The 24,126-nt window shown below is 46.2% G+C and overlaps 1 protein-coding gene across 5 annotated transcripts in view; it reads right to left on the reverse strand.

Moving 5' to 3' along the window:
• FOXN3 (forkhead box N3) overlaps window positions 1–24,126 on the reverse strand; it is a 320,301-nt gene that overhangs the window by 226,727 nt on the left and 69,448 nt on the right. For all 5 annotated transcript variants that reach the window (XM_081154994.1, XM_081154998.1, XM_081154997.1 and 2 more), the window contains one exon: window positions 14,964–15,079. The gene's annotated coding sequence lies outside the window, so the exon portion shown is untranslated. The remainder of the gene's footprint in view (window positions 1–14,963; window positions 15,080–24,126) is intronic.

Consider the following 24,126-nt stretch of genomic DNA (forward strand, 5'->3'; position numbering starts at 1 on the left):
CCATGACCAATCACCCAGCCCCTCAGCACCCTCTGCCTGTATCTGAAGTACCGAACACACACTGATACATAGTAGGTGTTCAATTAGTGTTTACTGAGTAAATAAATCAGACATCCCTGAAACAATGAGCGAATAAGTTTAAAAGAGAGAAAAATGTACACATTAATAAATGTACCAAACACCCACACAGAGACACACATCCTCTGTATGCAATGAGTATATACAAAAACTGCTGAAGTTTTCTAAATGAGGTCTGAGCCTAGTTACTAGTATTGCACCAATGTCAATGTCCTGGTTTTAATGAGGTACTATGTTAGGTAAGACATCATCGTGGGGGAAGCTGGAGGAAAAATGCATGGGGTCTTCTCTACTCTTTTTTTTTTTCAATTTCTGAGTCTGTGATGATTTCAAAATAAAAAGTCACCCACAACTATACCACACAAAAAAAGGCAAAATGTTCCAGGTACCAAATGAGCCTCCGCCCTGCAGGGCCCCATCGTGTTGACACACCTGCCACGCTCCCAGGTGAGGGACGAGTCCCACACTTTCTCTCCTACTCCCTCCTTTCTCTCAGGTCTCAGCTGAAATGCCCTCCCCTCGGAGACATCTTCCCAGACCACCAGCACCACAAGCCCTTCCTCACACAGCTTATCTACTTCCTCCAGTGCATGGGTCCTAATCAAAAATCTCTCGCCTGCCCAGCCCATGTGGCTCAGTGGTTGAGCGTCAACCCATGAACCCAGAGGTCCCCGGTTCAATTCCCGGTCAGGGCACATGCCCAGGTTATGGTCTTGATCCCCAATCGGGGGCGTGCATGAGGCAGTCGACCGATGCTTCTCTCTCATTGCTGTTTCTATCTCTGTCCCCCTTCCTTCCTCTCTAAAATCAATAAAATACATATACATATATTTTAAATATATCTTTATTGATTTCAGAGAGAGGAAAGGAGGGGGGGGGAGAGAGAGAGAAACATCAATGATGAGAGAGTCACTGATCGGCTGCCTAGCCCACAACCCGGGCATGTGTCCTGACCGGGAATCGAACCCCGATCACCTGGATCCTAGGTCGATGCTCAACCGCTGCATCATGCCCGGCCGGGCAATATATATATATATATATATATTTTTTTTTTTTTTTAACTATTCCGCCTGTTTGTTGTCTTGTCTTCTCCCACCAGAAGGCAGAGGCCACAAGAACAGGGATCTCAGCCCCATGTGTCCCACTGTTGCCCCAGGACGGGGCCATCTCCTGGCCCACGATACTTAAGGAATATTTTTTGAATGAATAGTGAATATATTAATGAATTAATGAAGAAAGTGTATCAGAAACAGATGCTGAGAGTGGTATTGTTCGGCTTAGAGCCTTTCTAATTAAAAGTAACAATAAAAACCAGATTCTTTACAAAATACAGCACTTTAACTATGATTCATAGGAAGTGATTTGAAACATAAAATGTGATGTCTGAGGTAGGTGCCAGAAGAAAGCAGACGCCCGAGAGCTGGTGTAACCAGGACACGCGTCCAGCGGGCAGCTCCCTGGACAGACGTGGGAAGACGGGTCGGATCTAGAGAGAGGTCAAAGTAGAGAAGGGAGGAAAGGGTGCTTCAGAACTTGGGAACCAGTATAAGAGAACACCTTACAGGCACCCAGGCCCACACCTGTCCCATGAGGAAGCTGGGGACCAGCCGTGAAGGAGAGACGGGCCCTGCCCACAGGGGCCTCCACTCTGGATCATGAGCTTTCTATCTAGTAAAGTAAGATCTGTAAACATCGACGTTTCCATTAATGAGTATTTCCTGACATAGCGGGGGGCTCAGAGACTGCGCCTCCATACTCCTGAGCCCTTGCTGGCTGGAAGAAAAGCCAGAGGCTATTCTAAAGGGGTTGGGAAGCAGGAATCCTTGGCCCTTTGAGGCAAACCCCTCCGCCGTGGGGCGGGCCGCTTTGGCGAGCGCTCCTGGTCACGCAGACAGAAGTCAAGTTCCTCCTTTTCTTGCTTAAGGGAACCCCCAGTGCTGGAAAAAGCATCCAGGGTGAATGCATTAGACTGGGATGTTAAGAAACACGGCTGATGCCATCAAAAGCCATCTCACGAGGCAGCCCTGCTCCAGGGCTCTAAGAAGTGGGGCTCCCCTGACGGTTCGCCTGTAGACCATGCAGGGGTGGCGGCTCCCAGCCCCACCTAGGCGTGACCGCCCCTCTGGGGACCAGCAGCCCCGAGGCACGTGTTTCCCCCGCCGGGCGGGGGACGTCTCGGCCCTGTCCTTGGCCGGGGAAGCAGGGCTGTGGGACTCCGCTGAGTGGAAGGCTGCTGACTGCAGCGGGAAGATAAAGCCTCGCCTCGCCTCCACCCGGCCTGGGGTTCCAGGGTGCTTTTCCCCCTGTTCGTGTCACCTCAAACATGCCTCCTGTCTGCGAGTGAAGAGTGCGTGTTGGGGCCGGACCTTCGCATCCTGTCTCCTCTGTGGAACTGGACTTCTCTGCCCGGGGAAGGAAAGCTGGCTGGAGCAGGAAAAGACCTCCTCCCATTGCCCTCCGGGGCCCTCCCCAGGCACGGGAGGGGCAGGTGGAGGTGGGTGGTGCACACCCTGCTTCTTGCTGGCACCGGGCCTTGGGGACCCTCCTCTGAGCCTTGCTGTCTTTACCTAAATGACGGGAATGACACTGATGTCTGCTTTGCCGACACGGCATTGTTTTAAGCAGAGCAGCCCGTGGACATGCCGGTGCTTTGAAACGGTGAAGCTCACACAAACGGAGGGTCTCAGTGAGTGTCCTGGTGCTGGTGGCCGCTGGCTTCGCTGCGGGAAGTGTCCCCGAGGGAGCAGCGTCCCGGGCCGCGCGGACGGGGCCGGCCCTGCTCGGAGGTGCTCCCGCAGACATCCACCGCCCGGCCAAGCACGCCAGAACCAGGCCGCTCCTCATGACACAGCCTGCGTCAGGCCTTCATCTTGATTGTGCAAAGAACTATTTCATAAGCGTCTATTTATACACCAGCTGAACTAGAAGTGCGGCCGAGAGAACTCCAGTAACTTCATGCTCGTTTGGCAGGATCAGGACGCACGGCTCCACTTACTAGACTTTCTCAGCCAACTAAGAGTAGAATTAAAACATGAAGTGGCCATTTTGAAGGGAATCGTCCTATAATTACTACACATTTCTCTACTACTTTTCTTTAAAAAAAAACAGTTAAACACAGTTCAGCCTTTTCCCTTATCTCTCTGCCACCATCATAAACATCCGACTAAGTCTGGAATCGTAAGAACCTGTTCTTCCACTTACAGCTCTGAGACTTCAGGCAAATGGCTTAACCTCTTTGTGCCTCAGTTTTGTCATCTATAAAAATAAAGAGAATCAGAGCTAGCGAGCAAAATAGAGACAGACTCATAAGCAGAGAGCAGGCAGACAGCCCGGGGGGGTGCTGTTGCAGGGGCGGGGAGGGACCGAGCAAAAAAGAAAAATAAAAGAGAGAGAACCTATGGACGCAGACAACAGTGTGGTGATTGTGGGGGTGGGGGGGGCGGGTGGAGGTGCAAGGGGGTATGAGGGGATGGAAAAATTAAATAATAAAATAAAATAAATAAAATAAAATAGAAAATAAATGAATGAAATTGAAAAAAGAGGTAAAAAGAATCAGAAAACCAAGTTAATCAGGAGTGTGGCTACCTTAAGAACACCAAACCCACCAGGATCTATCTGCTTGAAGTTTAGTGCATGGACTTGGAGAAAGCTGTGCTGTCCTCTGAGATATGTGTCGTTTCTTCCTAACTCTTGGCTGTAGTCCAGATCGCCGAATTTGCTGGCTAAGGGAGGCTCTCTTGTGTGGATATAAATTCCTTTGGGGGCCTTAAAGAGCATAATTAAGGCCCCGACGGAACTCGTTACACCAGCAGCCCAAGCCCAGACCTGAGGCGTCCGTTCCAAGCAGGCAGCCCTTCAGCAGGCGCCCCGCGCAGCCTGGCCAAGACCAGCAGGAGAGCAGAGCGCCCCCGAGCCCGGTGAGTCAGGGACAACTTCCCCGCAGCCAGCTGCACGCACAGCCCAGTGCCCCGGCCAGCTGGGCTTCGGCTTTGCAGGAAGACACCTTCAGACGCTCGCTTAAGAACCTGAAACCTAAAGGGACAGTCCACAGGGAGCACCCACGGAGGGAACCAAGGACTCGCGGCCATTCTGGGAGGCCTGCGTGAGACTAGCTCAGAGGTGTCCCCGGCCGGCCGGGAAGGATGGCTGGGACCCCAGGCGCTGCGGCACCTGCCTAACAAGCACACTGACCGCTGGGGTGGCCGATGAGTGTGTGAGAGATGGGGGGGCTGGGGTAGAGCCCCCGCTAGACAAGTCAGTGCTGAAGAGATAAGACAACCCCACGGCAGGTGCCTGGCCCATTCTCCCGGAGGTTACGGAGAGTCCTCTCACAATCTGCTCGCTGGCTTCAGCTGAGCCGCGACTCGCACCCCGGCTCCAAAATGGAAGGTATACGCCGCGGACATCGCGGAGCTATTCACAAGCACTTCCGCTCTCTCCTTCAGCAGACGGGGCATGACATCGTCCCACCTACTGGAAGTGAGGTGTGGCCAGGTGACTAGGCTTGGCCAAAAAAGTGAGTGGACGCGACACATCGCAACCAGACGGCATGTGCTTTGCGCCCTTTCTCCTCTCTCTCAGCCACGGAGACGGGGACTCCCCCCATCTGGGAATACGAACAAGGGTGGCAGAGTCCCCAGCCAGCCTCAACAGACACAGAGAGTAAGCAAAAAAATTAACCGTCGTCATTTTACACTCCATTGTTTTACGAGTTTTGGGGATCTGTCTGTACCCCAAACCTAGTCTCCCCAGAGTGACACATAGGTACCAGTTGGCCACCAAAAGGTGACCTTCTCCTAAATTGTAACTTACTGTCAAGTGTTTAAATGAATTAAAACAGACAGTGTGGCGCTCACAGTACTAGGAACCCCATAGTTTATTACAGATGTAGATACAATTTAAAAACATTTTTTTATTGATCTTAGAGAGAGGAAGGGAGGGAGGGAGGATGAGAGAGACAGGGGGAGAAACATCAATGTGAGAAACATTAATTTGTTGCCTCCTGCATGTGCCCTGACCGGAGACGGAACCCCAACCTGGGTACGTGCCTTGACTGGGAGTCGAACCCGCCACCTTCCGGTGTAAGGGGCGACGCTCTGACCAACTGAGCCACACCGGCCAGGGCCAGACGCAACTTTCAATTATAAGAAACCAAACTCCTTTCCAAAAGGTAAATTATAAAACTATGCTCTCAAACAACCCCCAATTCCTTTCCTGAGCCCCAGTGAACACATTTCCGGGTGCAAGGGCCAGACATTAACACCTGCTCCAAATATGTCATTCGCCAGTGGAGGAGAAGGCATTCGTTTTCATAAACGCCAGTTTCTGATGTGGAAGATTTCCTCCCTGATACTCTTGATCAACACAGGCTGATCCTCTCCCAGGTGTCGGGCGGGCCTGCTCCAATGGGAATCCCCTGTTGGCTTTATTTCCCTGTTGAATCCAGAGTTTTAAAGTGCAGTTGTCTGAACATCACTACGGGTGGACACCCTGAGTCAGGTTCAGCCCCATTTCTCATGCCTCCAGAAGCCTATTTTCATATTTCAATTCATCATTTTATTTACTATATAAAACATGAATTAGGGCAAAATTTGTAGTATTCTACACTAAAAAAATCCACAAACTAAGTTCTTCTGTATCAAGAGGTACCAAAACATATGTCATCCACCACGGTCTAAGGAACGTCACTAAGCTGTGACCAATAAAACCCTCCCGTTTCTAAAGAACAGGCCCCACAGACAGACAGTGTTTACATGAAGCCACTGATGCAATCATTCAGGGTCAGATTTGTGGTTTCAGCCATCATTACCTTTTTAACTTATAAATTAGTTTCAATCTAGTCATTTTAGTGACTATACCATGATGGAGTTTCTCAGGTTGCTAAAAGGACCAGATCAGAGTTACTGATGATGAATCAACAAAATGCTTAGAAATAAATGTGAGGGGAAATGTACGGCCAACTAAATGGATGTCAAGGCCAAAGCACCTGCCTGCCACCCATATCCCCACCCCAAGCCTTACAATTTATACCTAAATTCTGGCTTTCCAAGGCCAATCTCTAAGTACTTTGAGATGAGTGTCTCGGAACCACTTGAATGTAACTATGGATTAAATTATTAATGAAAGAGCCATACAAATAAAAGCATTGTGCTCCTTCATGTAGTAATAATTATTATCATAAGCAACACAAATTGAATAATAAGAATTATCAGGACAGTTCAGTGATAAGCTAACAATTTCTGGCAATCAGACCAACCATCCCTGCTGAAGCTGTTAGTAAAATAAATAGCAGCTTGTTTACACTTTTGTTGAGTTAAGCACACATACATTCAGAGGCTATTTATGTGTCCTGGGTAGAAGAGCTAAAAAAAGATGTGGAAAATGGGCAGAGGACCTGAATAGGCACTTCTCCAAAGAGGACATACAGATGACCAACAGGCATATGAAAGAATGCTCAACGTCACTCATCATCAGAGATGCAAATCAAAACTGCAGTGAGGAGTCACCTCACACCTGCCAGAATGGCTGCCATCAACAATCAACAAATGACAAGTGCTGGCAAGGGTGTGGGGAAAAGGGCACCCTAATACACTGCTGGTGGGAACGCAGACTGGCGCAGCCACTATGGAAAACAGTTTGGAGTTTCCTCAAAAAATTAAAAATGGAAGTGCCTTTTGACCCAGTGATCCCACTTCTGGGAATGTATCCTACAAATCCCAAAACACCAGCCAGAAAGAATATATGCACCCCTATGTTTATAGCAGTGCTATTTGCAATAGCCAAGGTCTGGAAACAGGCCCAGTGCCCATCAGTAGGTGAGTGGATAAAAAAGCTGTGGGACATTTACACCATGGAATACTACCCAGCCATAAAAAAGAGAAGGGTCTCTTACCCTTTGTAACAGGATGGATGGACCTGGAGAGTATTATGTTAAATGAAATAAGCCAGGCAAAGAAAGACAAATACCACACGATCTCACTAATATGTGAAATCTAATGAACAAAATACACTGACAAACAAAATAGAACCAGAGGTATGGATACATGGAACAGACTGACAGATCTCAGAGGGGAAGGGGGTGGGGGGACTGGATGAAAGAAGGTGAAGAGATTAGCCAAAGAACATATATACATAGCCCATGGACACAGTGTGGTGAGGCTGGGGGTGGGGTGCAGAGGGAGAGAGTGGCAGGGGCTGAGTGGAAGTGAGCAAAGGGGGGGAATGGGGGACATCTGTAATAGTGCCAACAATCAAAATAAAAATAAAAATAAAAAATAAAAAAGACATGGAGGCCAAGTAATAAAAAAGTGGGACTAGTTACAATGGTAGTAATTTAGATATTTCCTATCTTAAGAAAACAACAACTCCTATAAATTGTCCTAGAACCAAGTGACATAATTTACTTATACATAATACATATATTATAGACACACATATCTACATGCACATATTACATAAATATACATATATATAAAAGAGTTTCTTGTGACTAAGTATAATGTTCCATTTCCATTCATGTGAGGGATAAAGTTAAATACCATAGTAATAATGGGCCGTCACTGTTTAGAAGCCCTTATCAAGCACCTACCTGCCTGTCACACAGCCGCACATGCCTCTGTAACAGAGCAACATTTCCTTGTTTACCTTCGATGGAACTCTCCGGAAATCACAGTCCTCAATCAGAACCTGGCACTGCCCAGTCCACTATCAGTTCACCCAAGACTGATTCAGGAGCCGTATCCTTCACCAGATCGAACTAATCACAGCGGAAGTCTGTTAAACTCTCATTGGCGAGTAATCTGGACCTTCCAGTAGCTACTACAGCCAAGTTCCGGCCTCCTTTTGTTCACCTGGACGTAATGCTATCCTCTGGTACTCAGGAAAAGATGCCACAGGCAGTGAGGTCTCCTCAGCAAGAATGAAGTGATGCCCGAGAGGGGGCGTAACCTACTTGCCGTAAGACGTGCTCACCTCACAAACACACACGCCCTCTACCAGGGTCTGAGTGTCAGGTACAAGTCAGCTGTTCAGAGGCCATGTGACTGGGCTCGGGGTGACATCATGCCTTTTACATACCAGCGAGGACAGTCTGGATGCCATTCTCTTTGAAGGGGTATCAGCTTCAAAACAGCTCCTCCTCCTCAGTCTCCCTGGGAGATGCCCCTGCTCTGAGTTCCAGTTGTCCCTTTGACCTAAGTCTATGCCATTAAACCAGAGAGCTCTCGGCTGGGCTGCGACGCTCACACCTCTCATGAGCTCTGAGCTCTGAGCCCAGGCAGGAGTTGGGGCCCAAAAGACTCAGCCCCTGGTTGATGCCAGAATAACCATTTAAGAGTTCCTGTGCTCACACGAGAGTGAGAGTGAAATAAATGTGGACACATAAATAGATCCACTACGGGGAACCAGTTGGCACAGTATAGCGTTTTCCTGGGGAGGAGCTGCTCCCCCTCTGCCTTTGGGGGGCTGGGTCTGCCAGGCTTCTGCCGGAGATCAAGGCGGGACTGTGTAGTCTCACTCCAGAGTGCTGCGGGCAGATGTCCACTCATCTTCTCAAATGCTTTTCCCTCCCTCCTTAAATCAGGACAAGTCTTAGTTGCTGGTGCATCTTAACACCTGCTAATCTCCTTTTTAAGGAGGAAAAGCCACAGGCTGCGGACCTCCAGCCGACAGTAGGAGAAGCCAGTGAGGAAGCTGGGGAGGAGGGGACAGCCGAGAAGGGGCAAGAGAACCCCCCCAGGAGGCCCCAGATTGGGACGCCACGCCGCAGTGAAATTTCAAAAGGAGCTTCGGGGACAAGCGTAGGCTGCCAGCTCTTTCTTTTGCCAAGTAAAGCTACCGAACGCCCTACCTGTGCTTATGCCCTCTTCGCCTCGGACCCGGGAAGAGTCGTGTTTGAACACTAGCTGGTGCACACCCACCTGCGCCCCAGCCCCCACCCGCCAGCACCACGCTGTAACTCCAGCCGCGCCTCGGGACTGCCTCGGCGCTCCGCGCGGGGGCGCCTGGAAGCAGGCCGCGCTGGGTCCAGGATCTGAGGGTTAGTTCTTATTTTCTCGTTTCACTTGAGAATGTTTCGCATTCCCTTATCTTCCTGCGGAGAATTTCTGTGAAACACCCTTTCTAAGGTGACTTAGCTACAGCCATCTCAAAAGAAAGAAAGAAAAATGAACACGTTGACACTGGATGCATTCCCCCCTTGGTAAGGACGGCCATACAAGCCTCTCATGGAAATGAATTCTGACGAAAGGGCGTCTTCAACCTTCAGCCTAGGGGCCTGACCTACAATGGCCAAGAACACATGTGCAAAGAATGTGAATGCCTCCTTCTGCAGGCAGGAGCGAATGACCGAGTCTTTCCATCCATTCATCTTGACATAACTACTCCGTAGCCAGCCAACGACTGCTCTGACGGAAACCAAACTGCAGACTCTGGACCAGACCCAGGACTTCCAGCGACAACTGAGGATTTACACCAGTTTAATTTCTGAATTCTTGGAAGACAATGCCCATATATATTAAAGTGTCCTGCACAGTGCCTGTTTGCCGTGTGCAAAAACCTCCCTTATCCCTTCCGACCAGAACTCTGGATCCAGCCTCCTCATGCCTCGCAGACAGCTTGCAAAGGGCCTTCCAGACAAATGAATGAGTTCACAGTTGCCTTGTTATCTTTTGGTACACAGAAACTGATTCAGAAATGTTTTAGATTAATTCTCAATTAAATAAAGGTGGGTTTTAATTTCATTTCCCATTATCAGTCAGGACCATACACTCTTAAGTAATAACAACTATCATCATTTTAAGGGCTACCATAAAGTGAGTGTTTACTATCTGCCAAACACTGTGGCAAGTATTTTATAAGAATTATTTTATTTCATTCTCACACCATCTCTATAAGGTAAATATCATCACCCCCATCTTACAGATGGGGAAATGGAGGCTCAGGCACCACACATTATAGTCTAGGAATCCACAGCTCAGAAATCACATCCAAAGTCATTCAGCTAGAAAGAAGGAAGACTAGAATCTGAAAGAAGGGCTTATATTCTCCCCCTAACACCCACTGCCTTGCCCCTGGGATCCTAGGCCGCTTCACTAGAACAGAGCCTGCCACAGGCCACGGCTTCTAAGGCGTGTGCACTTCACATGGCTGTGCTGCAAACCCAGGCCACCCTCTCTCTCCTTGAAGCCAGTGTTTTCACTGTTTTATAGTCCTGTTCAGGTTTCATGTCCCCTCTCTCAGGAGCTCTAACGTCAGCCCTCAGGCCTTGGCCCCACTGCAGCTAACGACCAGATCACGAAGTCATTCTGTCCAATTAGACAAACCCATTTCTCTCAGGACAGTTGGTGCCATTCCAAAATCGCTTATGATGGACCAAAGCTCTGAACTTGTTTTAAATGAAGCGAGCTCTCCAGAATTCACACATTTCTTTCATCTGTCTTAGTTTGTGACAATGGGACAAACGTTAGCATGGACGTTGTCCACCCATTCTGCCGATGTCTCGCTTTGTTACTTCTGTGGCTCCCAGTTTCTCTATATGGAGAATACAAACTCTCAGCCTACCTCACGAAAGTGACTACAATGACCAAGCAAGATAGTAAATAGATTTTGAGGGGAAAAAGTACTGCCTTCCCTAGCCAGTTTGGCTCAGCAGTTAGAGGGTTGGCCCGTGGACTGAAGGGTCCCAGGTTTGATTCTGGCCAACGGCACCTGCCTCAGTTGCAGGCTTGATCCCCGGCCCTGGTCAGGGCTTGTGCAGGAGGCAACCAATTGATGTGTCTCTCTCACATTGTTGTCTCTCTCTCCCCTTCTTCCACTCTCTGTGAAAAGTAATGAAAAAAATATCCTCAGGTGAGTATTAAAAAAAAGTAATGCCTTCTGCTATTAAGGTGTTAACACCACACCTTTTCCAAATAGTACAGGTTACGGCAAATACCGGGAATTGACAAGGCCAAAGTGCGGATCCAGAAACTCTCTCTGTTACACATATGGGGGTTTCCATTTAATCAAAACGTTTCCAAGAAACACCTAGAACCATTAACAAAGGTTCTAACTGGGCAGCCAATTGGGAAACTCCCTGTAGGCCTGCAAATCAGTCTTTGGGAGAATTTTTTGTTTTTGAACATTTGGGTCCCACTGATGACTCAAGCGTTAACTTCCTCGGCATTAAAGTAACGGGGAACTGAGATTAACTGCCCAATTTTTAATTGCACTTGGCCTCTGTGCACCCCATGTTGTAAGCGCCCCGTCTATCAGGGTACCGTGAGAAGGAGCGATCTGTCACTGGCTGGTCTCAAAGCGCTGTGGCGTCTGAGCAGTTTACGATCACTGAGATAAAGGGTCCTAGCCTTCTAAGAATCTGACACTCACACCCTTTGTGTGGCATTTTAAATGGCTTAAATAATGAGGACATCACAGGAAAACACACTGAATTGAGTGTGTTGACTATTTACGTGCCCTCTACCCTGTCCAGCTGTCTCTGCCTCCGGAGCCATCAGGCTCCATTTTGAACATGTGTGTGTGTTTTTTTTTAATTCCTGGAGTCTCTCATTTTCTCTATTGCATTCATTCAGAAGACAAAAAAGACCTCGTGTCATTTGATATTCCAAGCAATCTGCTATAGGCAACTACACCATTACTTTGTACAAATAAATTTACATAAATCATTATTAGAATGCTTTATCTTAGCAACATTATTTGGTTCCCAGAGCACAAATTAAATGCATGCTTACAGCAGAATATTTTAAAGTTATTCCTATATTGTTTATGAGATAGAATTAGAAATTTCCATCTAATTTTTCTTTCCTAATGGAATTCCTTTAGTTTTCTTTGTACACTGAGAAAACCGCATCTATAACTTTCTGGGGGGTTTCTTGGAGCAAGCAATGCAATAGATGAGTCTGCCACGCTTGGCTCATTTTTCAGAAACTGTTCCCTCTGATTCCGTGGGTTTGGTTTTGAACACTGATTAGGAAGGCCAGGAACCAGGGAAATTAATACCAGCTTGATATTATTCTGCAAGCGAAAACTGGTCTTTGGTTGTGGTCTGGCTTTTTTTTTTTTTTTTTTTTTTAATAAACAAATTTGTAAATAAACTTCCTGAAAACAGAGCTCAGTTTCTCCTAGCTGTTTGCGTTGGGAAGGTGCCTGTTTGGATCAACTGCATAGCACATGGCAAGTCTTCACTGGCTAGAGTGCTGCTCCACCCTAGATTTCAAAATAAAGTCTTTTCTCCCTATGCAAAACACTGTGCATGTCAACGTCAGGGTAGTGGGGATGGAAGGGGACTGGCGGGAAATCAGGAGACACACTCTCAGCCCTCGCCCTGCTCCTTGAAGGCCCTGGAGAGTCACGCAGTGATCTTGTATCTTGACTGCTGGTCGGGGTCATAAAGGGCTAAACTCACCGCTCAGAGCTGTAACTTTCTACCAGCTTGTGGTCTGGGCACAGATTCCCAAGCCAATGTCAGGAAAGTGGGGCACTTAAGAGCACAGAGTCAGACCTGCCTGGGTTCAGAGCAAAGTGCTGTTCCTTGATAGCTGTGTGATCATGAATGATTTAACCCTTTCTGCATCTGGTACCTCATCTTAAAATAAAGAGATTACTGGTACATACCTCACAAGCTTGGGGATTAAATGAAGTAATGACAGCAAAAGATCAGAACAGTGTCTGACTCTTAGAAAAAGCTCAGGAAATAGGAGATAACAATAATCTCGAAGGATGACCCGTGGGATGAAGCTGGGGTAATCATATAATTTACTGTCTACACCCGGACATCTCTGGATGTGACAGGCAGCACTGTATGATAATTATGTTGGGTCACCTGGGGAAATGCTTGGACAGTCCCAGGGCATGTGTGACTACCCTGACTCCAGCCCATTACCATTTAAGATGTAATAAAAAAATTAAGGGACAATTATATCTTAGATATGTTGCAACTCATGATACCCTTTAAAGTTCTTTCATACATCTTATTTACACCTTTAATAAGCTACGTGAAAAAATATAGGGCTGGGTTCATTACCCTTTAATAATGAGAAAATAAAAGCAAAGGTATAGGTTTTCCCACAGTGACACGACATTGCAGGGGCCATGGGGACCCCGAGCATTCCTCTGTTCTGCCCCACTTCCCAGGCTCCCGGCTCCAAACCAGGGTCATGTAACTGGTTCTGGCCAATGGACTGAGGATGTGGAGTTGGTCTGGGTCATGTCTAGTTTAAGGCGGTTAAGAATGAGTGTGTTCTCAGCTTTTTTTTTTTTTCCCCACATGTTGCAGCAACCAGGAAGCCACATTTTAAGATGTAGGTGTCACAAGATGGAAGAAGCTTGGAAACTCAACACACTGGCTATAGGACAGCCACTCTGGTGGCTAGTGACCCAAGGCTCTGACTCCAGGAAGGCCGAAGCTTCTGAGGTTCCGCTGCAGGAGCACCCGAGCGTGCCAGGGCAGGCCTGACAGGAAGAGCAGGCACCTCAGAAGGCAACTCTCAGAAGTACCTTCAACGCCCAGGGCAGGGAAAACCACCACTGCTTTATCCAAAAGCAACACTGGAGAGAAGCCAGGTGTGGGCAGGGTGTACTTGGCCATCCCAAAGTTAATCAGGGCATTTGGTTCCCCAGCCCTGACTGTGGCCCCTTATTCAGCCTCGAGACCCTCCCTGACTTCGGGCTTTCAGAACTATCTAGATACGCTCTCGGCATCAACGTACCACCTCGTGTTCTTGGCTTATGCTTCCTACCTGTCAACTCCACTTCTCGGCCCAGAACAGCACCTTTTGAATCACCAGGCACTGACCTCACACAGTCCCTGGTTCATCCCAGGGCCTTTCAAGCCACGCCCGCCAGGCAGAGCCGGGAGGGGAGGGGTGCAGGTGTGTAAGAGAAGACTAAACAATCAGGTAGACAGGCAGAGGCCGGGTGCGGACAGACCCAAAGAAGCAGAAAAGGCCAGCAAAGCGGCAGCCAGGCCAGGGCTGGGGCGACAGTGACCGCTGTCCCTGAAGGAACCTGCCAGCCAAGGCCTCACTATAACAGGGCAGGTGGGGTTTCACCAGGGACACCTTAAGAGATCCAGGCTCTGGGGGGGAGTGTGGCTCCGGCTGTGACAAAGGATCAGGGTCCTGGTCCAGGCAGCCAGAGCCCCCATTGCGTGCGCTCACAGAGGGCTCATTCCCATCTTCCCAGCCAGGTGCCATGCTGCTCCTCTCCCCTCCTCCTGGCTTACTGATCTACGGGGTCAAAGCCCAGCTGAGGCCCTCCCTCTTCCAGGAATTCTTCCCCAATTATTTCAATCCCAATTCTAAAAGTCTCTCAATTTCCTGAACCAGAGAGCTAGCATCAGTGCCCAGCCCCAGCCCCAGCCCCACAAGGCACCACCATCTGCATCTTCTCATGAGTGGGTCCCGGATCTGCAGAGCTCCATGTCTTATATTACACTATCCCATCTGTCCCGAGAGCCCATAACCAATACACAATAATATTTTCTGACCTCCATTAAAACGTACATTAGAAAGATTAATTCAAGTAAAACATGGTCTTATGAGAAAGAAAATGACTTCGAGGAACTACAGCAGAATCTAATTTCTATACAAAAAATTCCCAGCACTGTTCCTTTTGCTGTGTGTGTCTATGACACGCACCCAAACTTCAAATGAAGATGTGATTCAATGTTTTCATTACCTTAATGCCTAAATTGGATTGACCACATTGTCCGTCTGATCAGCTGCATAAATTGATCATTAAGAAGATTGGGAGGAAGAGGGGCGGATACCAAATGATGGAGAAACAATCAATTTTACATTTGCATTTAAACACAGCTTTGGTATTTCCTTTATTCAGTGCTGTCTCTACGAGGTGTAAGGGAGCTGGGGAAGGCAGGGCGTGGTTACCTGAGTCAGAATGGGTCCAGGAAACCGAGGTCAGCATTGCTCCCGTCACAGAAAGGACAAAGAAGCCTCCATTATCACAAGAGCTCCGGTCTTCCAGGAGACTATGCTTCTAGTGGCTGGTGGAGAGGAGCAGAAGGAAGACAGGATTAGAGCAGAGGAGGAGAGAGCACCCTCTCGACCACAAGGGATGTCATCTCCGGCCTGACTCTAAAAGATGCCACACTTCAGTGAAAGAGTCGATTGCAACAGTACCTCTTTATGGCTTGGAAAGTTATTGAAGCACTGGGTCTTTCATGGTGGAGTGTTCTTGAAACTGCCTCATGGGGCACAGAAGAACCCAGAAATGTGAAAATACATGCCACAGACATTGTGAGATTATCTTATGTTACGACAGCTGCTGCTGAGACATTTGTGAGATCGCTTTATTTTACTATAGTTGCCGCTGAAACACTTGTGTATATAAAGGGAAAACTTCAGAGCACCAACAAGCATTCCAGGCCAGTGTACCTCCACATGGACCAGCCTGGATCCACTGGGTAGGCAAGGTACACAGACTGCAAACTCAAGGACTCTCTATTCTGTTGTTGTAAAATAAAATTACTCTGGCTGTGCTCCTGGGGAAAAAGATCCCATTGAGCTAAAGCTCACTACATGGGCTGCAAGTTTTTGAGCCACAGTTAACCAATAATCTTGCAAAATAGGAAAGCTAGTACATGCGAAGGTTGCATCATAACTTAATGGAAGGTATTTTTTTTTGGCCTCTGCCTCAAGGAAGAAAGATCAGTAGGCTGACTAATAGAAACAATGGCATAACCCTATGAGCTTCAGTGTGAGGATGTTAGGAAATAAATCCATTAAATCAGTGCTTCTCAAATGGTGGTGCAGGAATAGCAGCATGAACATCACCTGTGAGTTTGTAGGAAATGCAAATTCTTGCCCCCACCCAAGACCACCTGAATCTGAATTTTTGGAGGTGGGGTCCAGCAATCTATTTTAACAAGCTTTTCAAGTGATTCTGATACACTTCATATCCTTAATTTATGCACCTATCCAACGACATTTAATCTGTTGTTGTAAAACAAAATTACCCTAATCTGATGCATGTTAAATTTCAATTAAGGGCAGAGTATTGAGCTGGGGATTGGAGAGAAGACGGAAGGGTCAAAGAGATAGATGATGAAATCGCCACCTCTGAAAAATATATTGTCCACTATGGGAGATAAGACATGTATGTAGGCAACTCAAATACAGGCAGACTGTGTTATTTCCTATAACAAGCAGAGGGTTTCAGAGGAGGCATTTGTTTCTGGTGCGGATGGGGTGGGGAGCAGGCCAGAGAAAGCATCAAAACAATACCAATACCAATGGGCCTTGAGGTCTGAACAGGATTTTGACCAGGAGAACCAAGCAATAGCTAAAGCAAAGGCCCAGAGGTGAGAAAGCACGAAAGCTACGCAGGTGCATGGAGTAGCCAGGTCTGGCTGATACCGGAGATACTTGAAGGTGATCCAGGTGAGACAAGGTTACTTTCAAGTACAGACTGGTAAATGCTAGGGGCCTGTGTAAAAACCATCCAGTGGCATCCATTGCTTATGTTTAGAAACTGACATCTAATAAGACAGGTGACTTAAGATTTCTAAACCCAGTTTGCTTTTCTGTCCTTTTTGTGCCACATTTTCTAGAGGGGAGCATGCCTAAAGGATTAGCTGCAGAAGGCTTGCCCAGGAGGAACACACGAAAGAACATTTTAAAGTAGGCGCAAGACTCGGGATGTCACAGTAGCCTCAGGCCATTCTGCAAAGGGGCAGAATTTTACCAGACCTAAAAAGTTCCCGAGGGCATCTATGGCTTTAGTTTTATAAAACAACTCAGGGGAATAGTGGTGTGCCTTAGTCACAGGAAAAAGTTAAAGGGCTGGAGAGGAGGAATGGATGAAGGTAGTCAAAAGGGACGGAGACTTCCAGTTATAGAATAAATAAGTTATAGGGATGTAACTTACAGCATGACAACTAGGGTTAATAATACCCTATTGTATATTTGAAAGTTGCTAAGAGGGCAGATCTGAAAGTTCTCAGCACACACAAAAAAATTCTAGCTGTGTAAGGTGATGAATGTTAACTAGACTTACTGTGGCGATCATTTCCCAATATATATAAATGTCAGATCATTACGTCGTACACCCGAAACTAATACATGCTATAAGTAAATTATACTTCAATTTTAAAAAATCAAAATCATGTTAAAAAAAAAAGTTAAACTGGCCGGTGTGGCTCAGTGGTTGAGCGTCAGCCTATGAACCTGGAGGTCACAGTTCAATTCCCAGTCAGGGCACATGCCCAAGTTGTGGGCTCGCTCCCCAGTAGGGGGCGTGCAGGAGGCAGCAGACCAATGACTCTCTTTCATCACTGATGTTTCTATTTCTCTCTTCCTCTCCCTTCGTCTCTCAGAAATCAATAATAAAGAAAAAAAGATAAACTGATACTCAAGGTCTCCAGGTAGAGAAAAAATCTTCATGATCAAGAAGGTATGGCTTTTGCTTTATTTTCTGATGCTGCCAGATGAATGATAGGATACTGAAATGTGTTTGATGTCACACAGACTCTGATGGAAACCGAGATGGATTCCGTACTGGTGATACCTGGCTGCTCATCCCAGCTCTGCCACTTGGCCATCTGAGTCATTATGGACAAGGCACTCAAGCCCCTAAAACTCAGTTTTTCATCAATCAAGAAATAGAGGCACTGACTTGCCTCAACTTCTTTGACATTTAAATAAGACAAGACACGAATTTGCTATGAAAATGACCAAGTTGCAAATACTGCACAGAGGTATAGAATTATCCTACTCATTGAGACATTTAGGTACTAATTATTACTTGTTACTGTGTTAGCCTTTGAAAATATAGAAGTAAAATATTTCTTATGCCCTTGAGACTCCTTTTAAATATTTGCAGATACAGCACTTCTAAGGAACAAACTTGGCATCAACCAAAGCACTCTCCCATGAAACATTTCTCGGTGAATTTTTTACTTGTGATTTTTTTTTCATTCCTCTGACCACGATAGAGCATCCAGTTATCTTTCAGCAGCGCCTGGGGAGCACAACTCAGTCTTCAGCAACACAGACATATACGATGGCGATAATTTATCATCTCTGCAGTAGTCTTGTCCCAGATGGACCATTTACTAATTTATTTCCATATGTAACTGGCAGAGAGATTAATCAGGCCTGCAACTTGGAAACCTGAATTGTGTTTTATTTCCTTAACAGGCTAACTGTGGACAAGAGGAAATACACAATTATACAGAAAACCAAGAGTTCCCCTTAAAAAAGCCTGTCGACCTCAGATGCAAGCCTTTAAACACACACACACACACACACACACACACACACACACACACACACACACAGCTTGTTCCTCCTGTCTACTTGGAGGGCTGGTTCTTTCTTTAGATACTCACAGGCTTCCCATAGGAGCTGAGTCTAATGTAACTGCGGGCACCCGTGAGCCCAGAAACATTAGGCCAAATCAGGTCCAGTTGCAGCCACATTCCCTTCCCTGTGTGCAAGCTCGGGGCTCACATTTCTGAGACTGAGGAGATCTTTTTGCCATGGCGCTGCACCCAGCTGGCCCAGCTGTGCCGTGCCCAGGCCCTGGAAAGTATGTGCTTTCTTTTTTCCACTCTTTTTAAGGGTCTGAATTTGACTGAATTCAGCAGCTGCCATAACCTCAGCGAGGCGATGGCTAATGAACTGTTAGCATTGCTCCCAGCCCACCCTCCCAGGTCAACTCTCAGTCCACTTTTGTTTTCAATTCTACCCCGGTGATATCAGCTTTTAGCAAAGAGTGTTAATGGGATTGTTGTCACAGGACAGTGTTTACATACAGAAAGTCAGCCAATCCCAACACAGGGCGGAAAGCACAAGCAGATTATGATATCTTAAGTGGAACCCAAGGCCTCGGTCAGGAAGGCTCAGTATGCTGGACTGAATAGAGATTTTTTTTTTAATCCTGAATAGAGATTTTTTTTTTTTTAATCCTGAATAGAGATTTTTTTTTTTTTTAATCCTGAATAGAGATTTTTTTTTTTAATCCTGAATAGAGATTTTTTTTTAATCCTTACCGGAGGACATGTTTTTTACTAAACTTTTTTTTAGAAAAAGAGAGAGAGAGAGAAGAGAGAAACATCAATGTGAGAAAGAAATATAGATCAGTTGCTTCCGGCATGCACCCTGACTGGGATCCAAACCCACAGCCTTTTGATGTATAGGACAACCCTCCAACCGACCGAGCCACCGGGCCATGGCAGGGCCATGTAGAGATATCACTGGCTACACACACATACCTGGGTCACTAACCCATGTGTGGCTTTGGAAAAGTCACTTAGTTTGGGTTCACAATTCTCTCCTTTGTAGTATAAGGAGTTTAGCTCTACCAGGTTCCTTCTGGCTCTAAAATCTTGTGACACTATAAATATGAAAAAAAATTTTTAAAAAATCAGCCATTCCCTTGGTCTCTGTGTTTAGATGATGCCAAACAGCCAGAAGTTTGGAAGCCTATGAAAGCGGCCGAATCCGTCCAGATGCTGGGACTGCAACAGACAGAGCCTTAGGAAGCTCAGTATGTACCAGACTCTCTTTCAGCAGAGAGCATGAGCACTGGAAGATTGTGCAGTGACGTACAGCTTTACAGGTTTTTAAGAATGCAATGAAATACAACCGTTTGAAATACTGTTCTAGGTATGGCAAAAGTTACAAGAGTGCCAAAGTCATGGTCCTTTGTCTTCAATATGCTTACATCTCAGTTAAGAAGAGATACAACTACCCTAAACGGTTTGGCTCAGTGGTTAAAGCGTCGCTCCAGAGACTGACGGGTCACAGGTTCGATTCCAGCCAAGGGCATGTACCCCTGGTTGGGGTGTGTGTGGGAGGCAACCAGTCAATGTGTCTCTCTCACATCGATGTGCCCCCCCCCCACTGTCTCTAAAGCAATGTCCTCCTCAGGACAGGATTAAAGAAAGAGAGAGAAAGAGAGATACCCAATCTGAATACAGTGAAATAGGTGCTATAGCTGAAGACAAAGAAACTGTTATGGGAATGTGGAAGATGGAAAAATCCCTCTAATAAGGGCGGGGTGGGGGGGATATGTTAGGTTTTATGGAGGAACTGGAATTTAAACTGGGTCTTAACAAAGATAGGATTAAAGACATCCAGACAGATACAGCAGCAAGAGCAAAGGCCTAGAAGCTTCCTGGCCAGGCCAGGACACAGTATCGAGTACCCTAGGGCAGCCACAGGACGCTCCAGGGGAAGAGGGCCCAGTGAGAGGGAAGGCTGGGCAGGAACCAGGGTGGAAAGCCCTGGACGCTGGCCTGCAGACCTGCTTGTGCCCTGTGATCGCCGAGCGCCGTCAGAAGTTACCGAGCAGTGGAGACTGCAAATGAGCTACGCCTCAGGAAGTTGATTCTGGCAATTCCGTTACCATTTCAGACTAGTAATAAGATCCGTCTGTACCTTCGTTTCTCTCTTACTCATTCCATGCTGCCACTATTTGGGAATCCCTCAAATTCATTTTTTTCCAAATCAATTTCCTGGCCCTTCAAATGGAAGCAATTGAGTTTCCTACAAGCACTGCCAGGATTAAATGTGAATGGCTGACTCGGCCTAGGGCTTGGCATTTAGGTGTATGTGGTTTTCCTATTCTTACAAAAGAGTTAAGGAACGTGGCGCAGACTGGTGGATTTTTGTTTTGTTGTTTTTTTACACTGGAAAATATTTCTGGGTGGTGAAAAAAGCATACAAATGTCCCGACTGTTGGAAGGCCCTGCCTGCTCCAGCACTCCCAGACAAACAAACGTCGAACTAGCCATCCAAAGTTGCTCACTGAGGCCCTGGCCGGGTAGCTCAGGCGGTGAGAGCATCGCCCCCGTATGCCAAGGTTGTGGGTTTGATCCCGGAGCAGGGCACATACAAGAACCAACCACTGAATGGCTGAGTAAGTGGAACAACCAATCAGTGGGTCTCTTCCTCTCTCTCTCAAATCAATCAATAATTTTTTTTTTTTAAGTAGTTCATTAAAACTTTCCTGATTTCTGGTTTTGGAGCCCACGGTTTCCAGGGCCCCTCCAATGTAATAATAGCAGAATGTGATGTAAACCCTCATACTAATGGTATCTGGTTCCTCTGCATCAAGGGGCCAAGCACAGGTGGCTTCCTGCAGCTGTTGCAGAGAGAAGCTGCCCACCATGATACACAGGGCCCTTGCTAGGCAAGCCAGGGCATGGGGGAGGGGCCCACAAGCCTGCCCTCCCGTGGGCCCCCAAAATGGGCTGGTGCCTCAGAACTCCACAGGGATGAGTGTGGGAATAGGCAGATGAGACTGAGAAAGGAGCTGCCCTTTGGTATGGGCCACCATTTAAAAAAAAAAAAAAAAATCCCCCACATAAGACACAAACTTCACTTCCCATCTCTGGGTGGGCAAAAATGGGAAGCTTCAACATTAGTTTCATTTTGGGTCACCTTATTTAGAAAGGCAAATCACGTCTATCCACTGGGGTGTCGAACATTCTAGGGTTCAAGTCCGATTTATAATGCAAAATCTGTCCCATCCCTCCATATTACCCAGGCCCTCGGGATGTTCCAGGCAGCCTTCCCCCTCCCCCACTCTCAACATCTAATCAAATAATTACTGTGAAGAACAACCTGTAGTAGGCGCTGTGGGTAGTTCCCCCTGCACATAAAAATTAGTCTCATTCACTACAAAAGAGCTGCAAGTCTCGAGTGCCACTTTCTGTGAAAGTCCACCTAAGGTCAGAAAACGGATCCTGCTCAAACGAACAGCTTAGCTTAATACCATGCCACTTTACATTCTCTCCGCTGACACATGAATAATACAACTCTAAGGTAAGTGCAGGCTTAAACTGAATAATGGGTATATAAAAATATTTTGACATTAAAAACTGTACACACTGAACTACAACATACTCGAAAGCTCCCACAATCATAACATGCACATTGAAATCTATTCACCTAATACCTAGGCTGCTATTTAAAAGCAGAGGTCTGGCATGTAAATAAATACCCATTTGAACACTTCTCCTAAATTACTGTACAATTTGATTGCAAAGTCACAAAGTCTATCATCTTTACTTGGTTGCTCTCTAACCAACACGCAAGTCTTATCGGGTTACAGTGTAGCTGCATAATATAAACACAGAGACCAGCAAATGGTACCAAAAAGTAGCAGCAAATGTCAAAGACAAACCAGGGTCATCCCAGGGAAGAGAGATATTTACATAAGCATTCAAAAAAGACAATGGAGCCCCAATTCCCTCTAACTGCACACCCAATCAACCTCTCTGCTCCAAACCTGGTCATTTTTATACAAAAGCAATTTCTACAATGATACCTTCAAAGACCTTAGTTGCCGTAAACTCAGAAGCAAAGATTCTGTTGCACGTTAGATTTGCTTTAAGACTCGGCTGTTTTCAACTAAAGCTTTCATTCCTTACCCATCACTACCGCCCCCCTCGAAAAAATTAGCTTCGCTGACAATATCCTTCTTAAATATGTCATCTGCCAAGACCATCTTCTTACCTTTGTAACTCACATTTGTTTCATTTGGTATTTACCCAAGCAAGGACAATTGGCTGGAATCTTGCAACTTTCAACTTTGTCCGGATTTCGCAGCCGTCGTGAGGAGGGAGAATGCCCACCCCCCCCGATTCATCGCTCAGCTGGATCAGAGCTATATTTTAAATTCTTTTACACTTACTTAATATAGTGTGGGCTGCCTGTCCACTGATGCGATATCAGAAACCTGCAAGCTACTATTTCTGCAACTGTGTCACTGTAGATAGTCTGAAACATGTACGTAGCTGTTGCCATGGAAACAAACACAGCTAGGGTAGAGTGCCACGCTGTGTTAATTCCTTCACCCATGAACCCCAGGGGAATGCTAACATTCATCTTCTTTCTCCTTTAGTCTCACACTGCTTTAATATTTTTTTAGCATTATCAAATGATGTACTAAATACATGTGGGTACACCTGAAAATACGGATGGCTGAAATGAGCAGTGTGCCAACCTGGCCTGCTGGGTATCTGCTTCAGGTGGTGCCACTAGGCAATAGATCCTCTCACTAACTTCTCCTGGGAGAAATGGAGAACTTTGCTTCTTTCTTTTAAAAAGGTGTGGGTAGGACAAAAAAAAAAAAAGGCGAGCATCTTGTCTCGCCTAAGAACAGTTATTGTGGAACTGCACCCAAATAAAGATGCCATCAGCACTGTGCCTTATCCGTTCTGTGCAAGGCAGAGGGAGGTTTTGCAAACTTTCTGAAGTGGATCCAAGCTAAGAGTTGTCTTCCCTTCCAACTAGAGCTGTACTTGCAGGCTGTACATCTAATAGTTTTAATTAGGCAAAAGCATCAACCCTCAACAAGGGCTTCGCCTGTCCCCACTTGGTCTTTGTTCCTAAACCTATAGAAGAAGGTATTTGAATGAGAGTAACAAGATGGAAATCTGCCATCATTCAGAAAGAAATGTGATTTTTCCTGGAATCTGAACTCTCTTTTTATTTGCCACAAGTTCAAATCTTTGACCTTATCAAATGTTTGGACTGGTGGAGAAAAGTCATATTCTTTCAATACACCTAAAAGCCAAAATGTGCAGATATTGGTGAATTGGACTATCTTCTATTATTCAAACGGGTGCACCACTTTAAATAATGGGGTTATTCAACACAGTAGACACAAGTAAGCTGTTCGAAATCTTAATTACATCCCATCCCTTGGGCTAGTTAATAATATTCAATCCAGATGAAAATGGCCACACTTTAGATCTGCATGCTGATGTGCTTCATTTGAATATAATTTTCGTACTAAACAATCAATTGTAGGCTTTCAAAGTGCAGATCTGTGACTCTCAACTGGCTTTTTTTTTTTTTAAAGAAACCATTACTTTATTTGCGGGAATTACAGCAAAATTATCCTACCAAAGCTAAGCAAAATTTTCCTATTATTTTCTAAATTGAATTACTCTTGACTATATACTATGACAATAATAATTCATCCCTGAGAGAAAGCAAAACAGAAAATAGATACATAAACCTTACTGGTGAAAGAGATAAATTACTTTATAAAAGCATCTCAAGATGACACTGGGGT

This window comes from Miniopterus schreibersii, assembly GCF_964146895.1.
Source record: "Miniopterus schreibersii genome assembly, chromosome: 1".
Classification (NCBI taxonomy): Eukaryota; Metazoa; Chordata; class Mammalia; order Chiroptera; family Miniopteridae; genus Miniopterus; species Miniopterus schreibersii.